Source organism: Spinacia oleracea, chromosome 6 (assembly GCF_020520425.1).
Source record: "Spinacia oleracea cultivar Varoflay chromosome 6, BTI_SOV_V1, whole genome shotgun sequence".
In the NCBI taxonomy this organism is placed as follows: Eukaryota; Viridiplantae; Streptophyta; class Magnoliopsida; order Caryophyllales; family Amaranthaceae; genus Spinacia; species Spinacia oleracea.
The window spans coordinates 116,294,304-116,307,447 of NC_079492.1; the positions used below are offsets into that span (position 1 = coordinate 116,294,304).

The 13,144-nt window shown below is 41.7% G+C and overlaps 1 long non-coding RNA gene across 1 annotated transcript; it reads right to left on the reverse strand.

Moving 5' to 3' along the window:
• Window positions 1-11,160: 11,160 nt before the first annotated feature.
• LOC130464342 (uncharacterized) lies at window positions 11,161-13,016 on the reverse strand. Its single transcript, XR_008924721.1, has 5 exons — window positions 12,935-13,016; window positions 12,634-12,698; window positions 12,254-12,358; window positions 12,069-12,169; window positions 11,161-11,554 (listed from the first exon to the last, which is right to left on the reverse strand). It is a non-coding gene; the product is annotated as an uncharacterized lncRNA (long non-coding RNA).
• Window positions 13,017-13,144: the final 128 nt, after the last annotated feature.

Sequence of the window (13,144 nt, forward strand, 5' to 3'; positions counted from 1 at the left end):
TGGGCCAATTGAAAATGGAAAATGAAGCTTTAGCGGATGCGCAAGTCAAAAATGACCTCGATAACGAGAAGAGGATTGAAAAAATGGTCCTACAGCAAACCATGGGGAGCAAATACTTCTCCCTCGATCCTGAACCTTTTCCTGGCAAACTACCAGAAAAGTTCAGTTCATCTGACTTACCAAAGTTCAAGGCCACGGACAACCCCCGTGATCATCTACCAAGCTTTGTGAATGCCATGAACTTAAAAGGCGTGGACAAGTCCATGTATTTACCTGCCTTTCCTTGTCTTTGGAACCTGTGCCGCTCAAATGGTACTATCACCAGGACCCTAAGCTCTTCCCCACTTAGGAAGACTTTGTCAATGTCTTCATCAAGCAATACTCGTCGAACATGGATTTCCAAGTCACCATGCGCGAGCTGGAAGTTCTCTTCCAAAAGAAAAATGAGGGTTTCACGACCTACTTTGCTAGATGGAGGGACCAGGCGGCCCAGCTAATCAATAGGCCTCCAGAAACAGAATTGGTCCAAAAATTCATTGACAACCTGGACCCGGCTTACAGACAACACCTTAGGTACCTGGGACTTGACACTTTCAAAAGAGTTTATGATGTGGGAATAAAGATCGAGGACGACCTCGCCAAAACCATACAAAGCAAACCCACATATAAAAACAACACCTATAATCGGGGTAACACATCCCAAGCCCAAGAAGTCCATGCTGTAGAAGAGACTCCTGCACAAAGAAGCCCTGGAAGATGGGTCCGAGACCGAAAGTTTGCCCCACTCGGGTCGACTTTGGTACAAGCCTTTGAAAGAATAACCAATCAAGGAAAGTTGAGACCTATAGGCCCCACCCGTGACCCTCCTGTCAAGGGAAAATATTGGGTCGAAGGTACTTACTGCAAATTCCATCAAGGAAATGGGCATGACACTGAAAACTGCTGGAATCTAAAACATACGATCCAGGACATGATAGAGGATGAAGTGATACCTCTCCCTAACGTTGGCAAACCCAACAACAACAAGAGCCCACTCGGCTCTTGTCACATCTCTCTCGACCAACCGGAGAACTTCGACCCCACGGTGTACATCACGCCTCAAGGTGCACCACTCGATGTGGTCCCTATGGATCGAATCGAGAGAGAAGTGTGCGGTGTGTGGGATGATGATGCTGAAGATATTTACCTATCTCAAGTGTCGGGCCAGGACCTCTTCACTTGAACTTGGCCCGGGTATGCTCTCATTGACACCACCCCTCAGGAGCCCGAGGTCGACAACCTCACCCGATCTGGAAGAATATACCAACCGGATATTCACCCACCTCCTATGGACGACATCCCAGTTAGGCAAACTCCTGAGAATGGACGGCACGCCACCGTCGTAGAAGTCATTGAAAATCCTCTCCTGAAACAACTAAAAAGAACCAAGGCCGAGATTACCATCTGGGATCTCATGTGTACTTCAAAGGAACATCGCGAAAAGCTTATTCGCTCACTCGACCTCATCTCAGTACCTACAGATATCACACCTGACTCATTGGTTAGCCATGTCACGAGAGATGCCGGAGAAAAGGCCATAGTTTTCACTGACAAAGACTTGCCCAAAGAGGGGGGTGCTCACAATAAAGCCCTTTATCTAGTGGTTGGATGCAAAGGACAAAACATCCCCCTAGCGCTCGTAGATAATGGTTCGGCGGTTAATGACTTCCCATTGCGAACCGCCCATTGCTTGGGGCTAGGAAACGATGACTTCCAAACCTCCACGCAAGGGGTACGAGCTTATGATAACTCCCAAAGGCCTGTATTGGGAAAAATCAACCTTACCATACAAACCGGGCCTGTGGCACGCACCACGGAGTTTCAAATAATCGACATCAAGCCCACTTTCAACCTCCTATTGGTGCGACCCTGGCTCCATGACTTAGGAGGTGTGGCTTCTACCCTGCACCAAATGGTTAAACTTAACCATAACGGGGTAATACTAGAAATCCGGGCCCCTCCTCTCGACATCAGTTGTACTATGGTTGGAACGACCGAAACTGCAGACGACCTTTATGGGTTTCAAATGGAAGAAGCAATCCAGTTCGTTGAAGACTATGATCCAGCATTCCTAGACACGCATGCATCCCGGGTCATCCCTAGAATGCTGCTAGCTCAAGGTTATTTCCCAGGAACCCCATTGGGCATAAGGAAAAAGGAATGCACATTCCATCCTTTACCCAACAAATCTACTCCCTTTGGCTTAGGCTATGAACCAACGGAGGAAGATATTGCCGACCGCCTGTCTGGGCTACGCCTTAACAAAGCCAAACAAACCACCCTCCTTCCCCCGTATCAAAGAACCCTTAACGGGATGTTCGTTCGGGAAGGAGAAGAACACCCATGCTGCGATTTCCCTGAACCCTTCGTTCAGGATGGCTTGCTAAAACCCGGATTTGAAATTTTCCATGACTGCCACACCTTGGATGAGGCACCCCACCTCACCAAGACTAAAACAACTGAAATATTGGACAACCAGGCTCTATGGACATTGTTTAACGAATTGAGGCCTATGGAGAAGGAGACTGCGATGACTACCCTAGCTTTACAAGATGAAGGTTTCGATCCAACCCGGTTAATCTCTCCTGCATCAACATTAGAAGAGATCGAGAACGGATGGGTGAAGATATACTAGTGGGTCAATGCAAAAGGAATGGAATTCAAGATGAGTACCGGTGAAGGACCGAAGTTTTATGAGACTAAACCCCAGGCTTGAGCCACATAGAGCACCATTAGTAAAAAGCGCCTAGTAGTTCTTTAGATTGGTAGAAAAAAAATAATAGAGACTTTAGATGGTCCTAAGGCCCCTTAGAATATAAGTCAGTTTTATTTCAGTGTGTTTTCCTTACTTTCCTAATCAATAAAGGCGTAACATTTCTCCTAAAAATTTTATTCTAACACTAAATAAGCACCAAATGTACTTGCAAAATACAAAAATAAAGAGGCGGCCCACTCTAGGCCCAACAAACAAAGCCCATTCGGTTCTGAAATAGTGCCATGGGAACCAATTCCCGAAACCCACAAAATAAACCGCACCATCCCATTCATATCCCCAAAACATAAAAGTCAACCAGTGTAACCATAAAAATCAACCCATACAACCCAAAGAAGTCAAAGGAAATCAAAATCCAAAACGAAAGCAAATGTTGCTTAAAAGGGGAATTAATAAAGTATAACCCCCACCAATCTTTCAAAAACGACACGCACCTCAACCCACCTCAAAAGCCTACACAAAGATCTTCATAACTTCCGCACCCTAACTCCATTTTCAAAACTGTTTCGAGTCACGAATAGAAAAAATTAATCCGGACAAAAATGCATTGCACGCTAACAGCCAAAAAAGCCTCCAAAGTAGCCTCAAAATTAACTTTAAATACGAGAAAAAAATCAAGGCACAAAAAAGAAATAAATGCAAGAACATGTGAAGCAAAGCGTCAAAAATTGACCGCCCAAGTCATTTTCAGCGCCTAGGGCTGGGCGCCGAAATTTCTGACGCCCCGTCCTGGGCGTTAAAACTCTCTGCCTGCCAAAAATTTTCTTTTCAAAAGTGCTCGTCATTTTATCTGCACACAACGGAAAAATAACGAACACTTGGGGGGTACAGTACGTATCCAAATAGGTTTACCAAGAATATAGCTATACAAATTAGTCGAATTTCATATTTTACGCGACTTATGGCAAAAAAAAACGGCAGATGAAAATAATGATAATACTTCACTCATTTGACCGATTAAGTAATATGTTTCCACCTCAGGGCATATCTACCGAAATCCGGCATACTAGAACTTATTCTAAAGCTAGAACTACGCGCGACCTGATTCTGACAAGATACGTAGGCAATCCTTACCAAGGATTCGGTCCAATAAAAAAAAACATATTCTTTGTGCAAAAGTGTTAGACATATAAAAACATAAAAAAAGAGGAGAAACAAAAATAAATGAAAATGAAAAATAAAAATACGCCTTTATTGAAAAAATAATAAGGGAAACAAAGTGCTAAGAATAAAAACAAACACAACTGAAATAAATAGAGGGCACCTACACCCTAGCAAGAACTACACTACTCTAGTTCTTCCGGATCATCAAATAAAGTCTTGTAGAGGGCAATGTTCGCAGGATCCACCCCCACAGTCTTCTGCGCTGCCTCAATATCAATCTCCATAAGAACCGGCTCCGGAACGCTAACTTCCAAAGATGCCAAGGCTTCAGAAACATTCTCAGTTATAGCCCGCTCAGCCTCAAGGGCACAGACAATGGTGGGAGAAAGATTATTATCATCAACTAGACTAGCCACTGTTTCTACAGGCGGCTGAGCCTTCCTAACCCATACATTGTTCCGGCGACGATCTCCGCGAGAGCTTGCATTTCTTTTAACAATAGCAGGCCCCTTCATGTTAGGCATCTTTTTAGGCCTGAAATTGGAACGGGGAGGAACTTCCTTTCGCTTTCGATCAGGACGAGCTTTCACAGTCTTAATACTATATGTACGAGGTTTGGCAGAATCAGGACCCTCATACTTAACACGAATACGAGGTATCAAAAGCTCAGCCGGCTCCCCATTACGAGCCTCGGTCCTCACATCTTTATCATCGGAGCTCATCCACAACTTGTAGTTTTCAGAAAGACCCACAAAGCCATTTGTAGCTACGGCCCAACGCGGGAGACCATCATAATACTTAGCCCACGCTAGAACCCGTGTTTGTGAAAAGGCCGCTACCTTAGGTGGTACCGTATCAGAAAAGGGGATAGTCTGCCTTAAACCATATTGACGCATGACTCGGTAAGGGAAAATATAAATGGGACGAGATAGCCCCAACAAGGAAACATAAACCGATACATCAGAACCCCTTGTCATAGTAGTCAAACCCCACCATGGTACCACCCACTTAATAGAACAAATGCCATAAGTAAAAAAGGAGGTCCATTCGGCCTCGTCCTGGCCTTGGTGCAAGTATTTTCGGTTACCCAAGGCTATAGGGCGATAATGTTTAGGATCGGCAGGAGCTTCCAAAAGTCTAAGCCGTTCCACGAGCCAAATCTGCAAAAAACGGGCACGATAAAAAAAATAATAAAAGAAAACGGTTCCTGGTGCGCAGTTTCAACGCCCAGGACCAGGCGCCGAAAATTCCAGCGCCCAGCCCTGGGCGCTGAAACTTGTTGTGTACGCAAAAAAAAAAAAAAACGTGTATACGTGCGCAAGGATAAATCGATTACCTGCAGTAATAGGGGGCTCCCCTTAAAATGTTCAGATTTGGTATCGTTCTTCAGCTCATCCGCACTCAGCAAAGTCTCGGCAACAACCAACGGCATGATAGAATAGCAACTTTCCATCTGGCTAATCAAGGGGATCAACCTTATGTCACCTAACGCACCATTGTCATTCGACAGCAAATAGTGATTCAACAAGCAAAATACAAGGGCTCGAATATTCAATTTCTGTTCGGTCATATTCTTACTAGGCCTAAAGTGATGTTTTACAAGTTTTGCCAAGTTAACCTCGTCACCTACAACAATTTCAGCAAACATATTATCATCTAGTCTTAGGAAAGCCCCTATGGTTGTTTTACCCTCTTCAATAGTGCCAAGGGTAACAGGAGTAGCATTAGTAGGATAACCAAGGATCGCAGCAAATTCATCTGGCAAAGGACATATTTCGTTGCCCCGAAAGGCAAAAACATGATGATCGGAGTCCCAAAAGCTTAGGGCAGCATGCAGAAAGTTATAATCAATATTAATTTGTTGTAAGCCTAAAAGTGCCTCTAAGTGGTATTCTTTTAACAAAGCCTTTTCTGTGGGAGTAAGGGCCCGTAGCCAACGCCTAACAGTCCGTTGGAGTGAGAAAGTAGGGATCGACATGGCAAAAGCAATGAGTAATTAAAACACAGCAAAAAAAGAAGAAAGAAATTGAGAGTGGTGGAAAAGAGGGACGTATCTAGCCCCTATATATAGCTGGACGCACCCAGTGACATCCTGATCCCATTCGGAAACGTGTTAGGAAATCAGAAAGTCAAATATCACCAGGAAAAGACTTTCAGCGCCCACGGTTGGGCGCCGAAATGTTTAACGCCTAGCCTTGGGCGCTGAAAATGCAGCCCAAGGCCCAGATTTCACAAAACGTGGAACAGGAAAGGACTTAAGACCGTGTTGCTAAACACGAGGCCCTATTGCAAGTAGGATCAAGCCCAAAGCACCTTTAGCTCCCAAATAAGCAAATATAAACATTAAAACTTGGTCAAAACTTAGACTTGTCTCAGAAAATGCTTATGTACACTTTTCAAATCAAAATAAATATCATGGTCATTCTTCGAAACACCAAAATGTGTGTCGTTAAGTCGTTGGTCTCCCAAATAAAAAATGTTTGTCTGTCAAAGGATTAATCCGGGCCAAGCTAAAATCGGATGTCGCCTGAAAACTGAAGTCGCACTCCACGGCTTCGCTAAAGTAGCACACTACTATAAAAGGTCACTCGTACATACGAGCATGACCCCAAACATGATTACAAGATGCGAAAAACGACCGACGAGCCCCAATGCTTGGGGGCTCGCGAAAAAATATACTCCAACGAGGAGCGCACGATCAAAATCACATTCCCGGACTGCGCCATACACCATATCATGTTTGGATATCTCAAAAAAAAAAAACAGGTTCGACCTCAGAGAAAGGTCGTCATTGACACTTGTGCATGGTCCTCTGATCAAAGACCAAGTAGTGGCAAAAATCGAGCCGTAAAGACTAGCTCAAACCACGAAAGCAGACGGTCGCAAGACAAAGGTCCGTCTGAACACGTTGTCAGCCCACGTTCAGGTTACAACTAAATTCGAGCATCCCTCGAAAGAATTCGCTCTTGCAAGAATGAATAAAAAGAAATTCTCAAAAGAAATCACAAAGAACCAAAGAAATAGGAACTTGCCCATCTTCAGTTGGCAAGATCGCGTCACAAACCGCGCGAGTTCCCAAATCGAAAAAACGAATTCAGGGATGTCCACCCTTAGCGGACAGGGCTCGCCCACCTTCAGCGGGCGGGGTCTGCGTCACTAGCCGCGCAGGTCCTCAGTTTTCTAAAAATGAAGTCTTCACAAACAAAATGAAACAGGCTCGCCATCTTCAGCTGGAGGGGTCTACGTCAAAAGCCGCGTAGGTCCTTATTTTCAAATATTCAAAAACAAGTTTCGTCCACTTTTTCGGACGGGGCGTCCACCCTTAGAGGACAGGCTCACCATCTCTAGCCGGCGGGGTCTACGTCACAAGCCGCGTAGGTCCTTATTTTCAAATATTCAAAAACAAGATTCGTCCACTTTTTCGGACGGGGCGTCCACCCTTAGCAGACAGGCTCGCCATCTTTAGCCGGCGGGGTCTACGTCACAACTCGCGTAGGTCCTTAGTCGCTGCAGCGATAACTTTATCTGGTTTTCCCTTTTCCAAAAATTAAAAGGATGGGTTTTCCGTTTTTCCAAAAAAGAGAGATGTGCTGGATTTTCCTTCGTTTTACGTCCCATAAAAACAAGGGGGTTTTCTCGTTTAACTAGCCCTGAAAATGAGAATCTTTAAAAACATTTTTACCTCGTGATTGGGCTTGGCCAGGCCCAATTACACTTTATAGCTTTGATTTCGAAAACATCTGTAGCTACTCCCAATGACAAAGTGAGGGAGTTTCTACGCACCTTTAGATCCTTCCAATGACAAAGTGAGGAAGTTTCTATACTATCAGTTGACAAATCCCGATGACACGTGAGGGATATGTCGACACTTCAAAGTGATGACCCTTAAGTCAAATGTTATCACTCGGGGGCTCGTGAGACCCTTGCAAAACAGGTCACATACACCATGGCTTGTGTGACGCACTCCGTCTAATACTTTGACCATCGTCTTACTCCAAGACTCAGTCAAAGTGGGGGCTAACTGTAGACACCTACATTTGTCCCCATTCCCGAAAGGGAAGGTTCGATGATGAAAGCGTAAATCTCCACTTGACAACGCATCTCCTATAAAATAACGAATCTCAATTCCCCTTTTCATTTCACCTGAAACCTGCTATTTATAGAAATCTGCTATTTATGGAAACCTGCTAAAAATAGTAACTGTCGTAATAGGCACCTGTTAAAAGTGGCAAGTCATAAAAGATAGAAACCTGTCGGAATTAGGTGTTGCACTCCAACATAAATCCTAAATGAGAAACAAAACTGCGAGAATCCTATTCCTAATATGATTCGGAAATAAGAGTTACGTATTAATTAAAATCCTAACGAGCCTAGAGTTCGTAACGGGCCCAGACGCATTCCGTCATGAAATTGATACGCACTAAAAGACTCGATTAAGTCTCAAACACTATGGATTTCAGGAATCCGAATCTGACTAAGAAAACAGCCTAGACCCTATTTTCAACGCCTGGCTCTGGGCGCCGAAATCTTCGGCGCCCAGGCCTGGGAGCTGAAAATACCTGGGTACGTGTTTTTTCCTAATTCTTTGTGGATTAAAACTCTGCAATTCTATCTTTCCACGAACTCTCCCCTATAAATACAGCCCCAAATTCGACGTGAAAGGAACACACAACACACAATTCATATTCTGAATATTGACTCCAACCCTTGGCCTAAGCCTCACGCTGCGAAATTGTTCACGCGTTCTGTCGCAATCGATCCATAAATCGAACAGAACGTATCCTGTCCCATAATTTGAGATTCGTTAAATAAAAAGGAGAAATAGCAAAGTCAAAGCGGTTAGTTTTCTGAGAACCGTGACGCACCTCTCAAGGGTGCGTCGTAATGCGTCCCTTTTCGATGATTTAATTGCTTTCCTCGCCCTTTTCATGAACTGTTAAACTAACTAAATCTGATTGTTCTATCAGGCCTAACAAATATAATATTTTTGGGAAATTGGATCATCATGCTAGGTTCCTTAATGCTATTTAAATCAGATAATCACGATCGATCTAGTATTATATGTTGCATATTGCTAAAATCAACTCAGATTAGTTTAATAGTTAACGCATGTCCCTTTAATTATTTATGCTGAGCTAGTAAGGATATCCTGCCTCTGGAGTTATCGACGAGCGAAGTACTCCTCTCGGTAGTTACAGTCCCCCGAACCCTCAATCTCTACCTTGCGGGTGTATGTTGAGAGATCCCCACACCAGGGATCACAAGGGAACCTACGGCCGTCGTGGTCAAACATAATTGCACTCCCTTTATGTCACGATAACCGGGTTTTGTCAGTTTTTCTCATTGTTGTTAAAAACTGAATGGCGACTCCTATATTACTAGTCAATTGGGTGTAAACTCACAGGAAATCCAATTACACTTGATTGAATAAAAAAGAATCGTCACACCCACGAGGGACGAGGTCACGCATTAGCCTCGTGCTTTTTCGACCCCCCTCACAGAATCCAAAAAGAATTCGGAGACGACACGGCCCCAGGTATTTTAAGCGCCCAGGGCTGGGCGCCGAAGATTTCGGCGCCCGGACCCAGGCGTTGAAAAGAGGATCTGGACCGAGCCTTTTGTCAGATTTGGACTCTTAAACACGGAGCTTTTGAGACTTATCCGAGTTTCTTAGTGCGTATTAACTTATGACGGAATGCGTCTGGGCCCGTTACGAACTCTTAGTTCGTTAGGAATTTAATTAATACGTAACTCTTATTTCCGAATTATAGGAGGAATGGAATTCCTTTTGCCAATTCTATCTCTTTTAGGACTTATGTTGGAGTGCAACACCTAATTCTGACAGATTTCTATCTTTTATGACTTTGCCACTTTTAACAACTACTTCTTACGGCAGTTACTATTCTTAGCAGGTTTCTATAAATAGCAGTTTTCGCTGAAATGAAAGGGTGATTGAGATTCGTTATTTTATAGGAGATGCGTTGCCAAGTGGAGATTTACGTTCTCATCATCGAACCTTCCCTTTCGGGAATGGGGACAAAAGTAGGTGTCTACAGAAATGTGTTAATTTCATTCCAAATATGTAAACTTAGTTTTTTATTTATGAACTTTGTAATTGGCATGTTCTTAATAGAATACAATATCATTTGATTGTACTGCAATTTTGATTGGCAGCTAGATAGAGAAAGCATTCAATGGAGGCATATTGGTTTGGAGATAGAGGAATGCAAACTATTACAAAATGATGACGAGCTTCACTTGAATTTTATGGCAAATGATAGTAAATCTCAAAAATGTATGATGTATTATATTATACCCTTTCTTGGGTTAACCTGGATTTATTTTTTTGGCCTTTTCTCTGTTAGAACTTCGTTTCCTAGCTAATTTAGTAGCAATTCATTTTGTAAACCCACTGAAGGGAAATGATAGATTGTATGTACATTTCCAATCTCAATGGAATATCATTATCATTTTTAAAATATTTTTATTAATTTATTGCTTCTTTTAAAATAAAACTAGTGTGTGGCCCGGGCGATGTCCCGGTTGCTACATTCAATAAACTACTACAAATCTCGCCTTTTATCGACGCTTTTGATCTGTTTTTCGTCGCAAAAAGGCGTCGAGAAATTAGCCCTCGTCGCTTTACTGAGGCGGCGAGAAAATTATAGTCGAGAATATTTTCGACACTCTTATGCGTCGAGAAGGTTGACGCTTTTTGGCGACACCTCTTTCCATCAACGTCGAGAATCTCGACGCTTTTAATCGTTAAGATATTTATTTTAGCGTCGTGTATACCATTTTCCCGCCTCGTCCCACAATTACCTATTGCATTTCTCGACGCCAAAAAGCGTCTAGATTATTTTGCGGGTGCCATAAATCTAAATGAACCCTCTATCACGACATCAATAAGCGCTTGGATTTATTTGTATAAAGCTTTTTTTTCCACATATACAACCAACATCAAACTATTATACAAAATTAAAATTCAATAATGATAACTAACTAATAACCAAAGAAGGTCGAAATGTTGAATTCTATTCATTATTAATGACATAAAGTACAAAATAAGGCTTGATAGAGTCTTACAAGGATTTTTTAGTAACAAGTTACAACACCATTATAATATTGTATACTATCAAGGCATACTTCCTCCAAAAAAAATTACATTAGAAGCATTGAGAAATTAAAATTAATTAAAGCTTCTCTCGTTTTCAAGAAGTGATGTAGTTTCTCATTATTTGCGTATTTGGACCTACTTGAATAATCTCTATACCAGAACTTCTCTGTATTATGGAGCCATATGCAGCCGGGATAGACGAGACTTGAATCACATGGTCATTCATCTTTAACACAAATCTCATAACTTCACCTTGCAAGTAATTAATTAATTTTCAACAGCCATAATAAATTATATTGAATTTTCAAGGAATTGGCCAACAACGTTCAAAAGCATTTCAGTACCTTCTGAACATTTTGAGCAGTTTTTGCATAACACTCATAAATATCAATCCATGTCCCTTGGGAAACTATTCACCTTCCACGGTCACAATTATACCTATAAGCATGATTGTCATGTTTGCATTAGTGTGTTGCCTTGCATCCTCCAGCCACCTTGCAAGGTGATTAAAAATCTCCCTCCTACACAAACAACGAGGTTTCATATACTTGGTAGATGGTATTATAAGCCATATTTGTCTGCCAAATTAAGCATTTTAGAAGAAAAAGAAAGGGACCAATTCCTTTTTTGTAATACAAAAGCCCACAATGGCCACATGATCTCCATAATTTACAGATTAACGAGCCCCGGCTTTACAAAACCCCACCAAATTTTTCATACATGCCGCTGATATCTCTTTACTATTTTATACTAATTTCCAACAATTGCTCTGTCAAAAAAATTGTACACAAAGTATTCAGAATACATGTTCACACCAGGAATTCCTTTTAAATTTTCTAGTATTATCCTTCAAAAAGTGGAGATTCTACTCAGGAAGAGCCAGGCAAACAAGAAAAAGCCCAATTTTGAGTACTCAATACTCTCTACAAGAAGTAAGCGTCAATATAGGCACAAGTATCTGTACAGACACTGATGAAGTTACCCATACTTTACTAACAAACATAGATTCAGCTTTTATGATAACAAATTTAATACCTTAAACGCAGTTCCCGCTCTGACGCCACGACGCCACTCATCCGGAGTCTCTTTTCTACCTTCCAACCAGTGGGTAACTGAATTTCATTTTCTTTCACATGCTAAATATAGGACACCAGTCAATTAGTCAAAAAAATACAGTGCAAAAGTTTTGCACACATGAAATTGACGGTCATCAAACTCACATGTGTTTCTATCTCTCCTGATCTCTTCTCAGCAAGCTCAGCAATGTGTCGAAGCACCTCAGGTTTTGAATATAATTTTTTACGAGTTTTAGAATTGATGTAGACCTATAAATCAGGCAATAACATTAAAATCTGAGCAAGTGTAGTAGATCAACATTTACAGATACAAAGAAATGATTCGTCTCCATCTTCAAACTATTAATACTCCATCATACATAATATTATAGTAACAGTAACATATTATACCATAAAATCAACCAAGCAAAGCTATTGTGTCCTTACAAACAGCGAGAAAATATGAAACCAAGAGGCAATATTAGTGATAGGGTGGCAATGATTTCCATACTTAAGAACTACAGAAAGGATTTGAGGAAATATACATTTGTCTCAATTGGAGCTTTGTTATCTCGTCTTTCAGACTATCAATCTCCTTCAAATCTTCTCCCTGCAAATAAAAAAGAGACCCTTAGAAAAAGAGCATAGTTCGATAAGTGAGGCGTGTTATACAAAGTAATCAAAGAACTGTCTAGTAGGCCATAATCAACAGAATTCATGCCTAACATTAACCAGATACTTAAAAAAAGGATCTAAATTATACAATTATGTAACAGGGAGACATTTTTGTAATCATCAATCAAGTATGAAAATCTAAAAACAGAATTTGAGTTTAGACCCTTGTACCTCAATCACGAGCGTTGTTTTTCCAGTTGTGACATCAGAAGTTTCCTGAGCATTCTTGTACCTCGGAAGAGTTCTTTCATGCTGCGCGTAATTAATTAAAACACTTAAGCACATAGTGAATCAAAGAACATTAATAATTAGTTTATTATATCAAAGGAACAACACATTCGGCATCAGTGATGTTGCTGTGAATTTTCCGGAGAGCTAAAA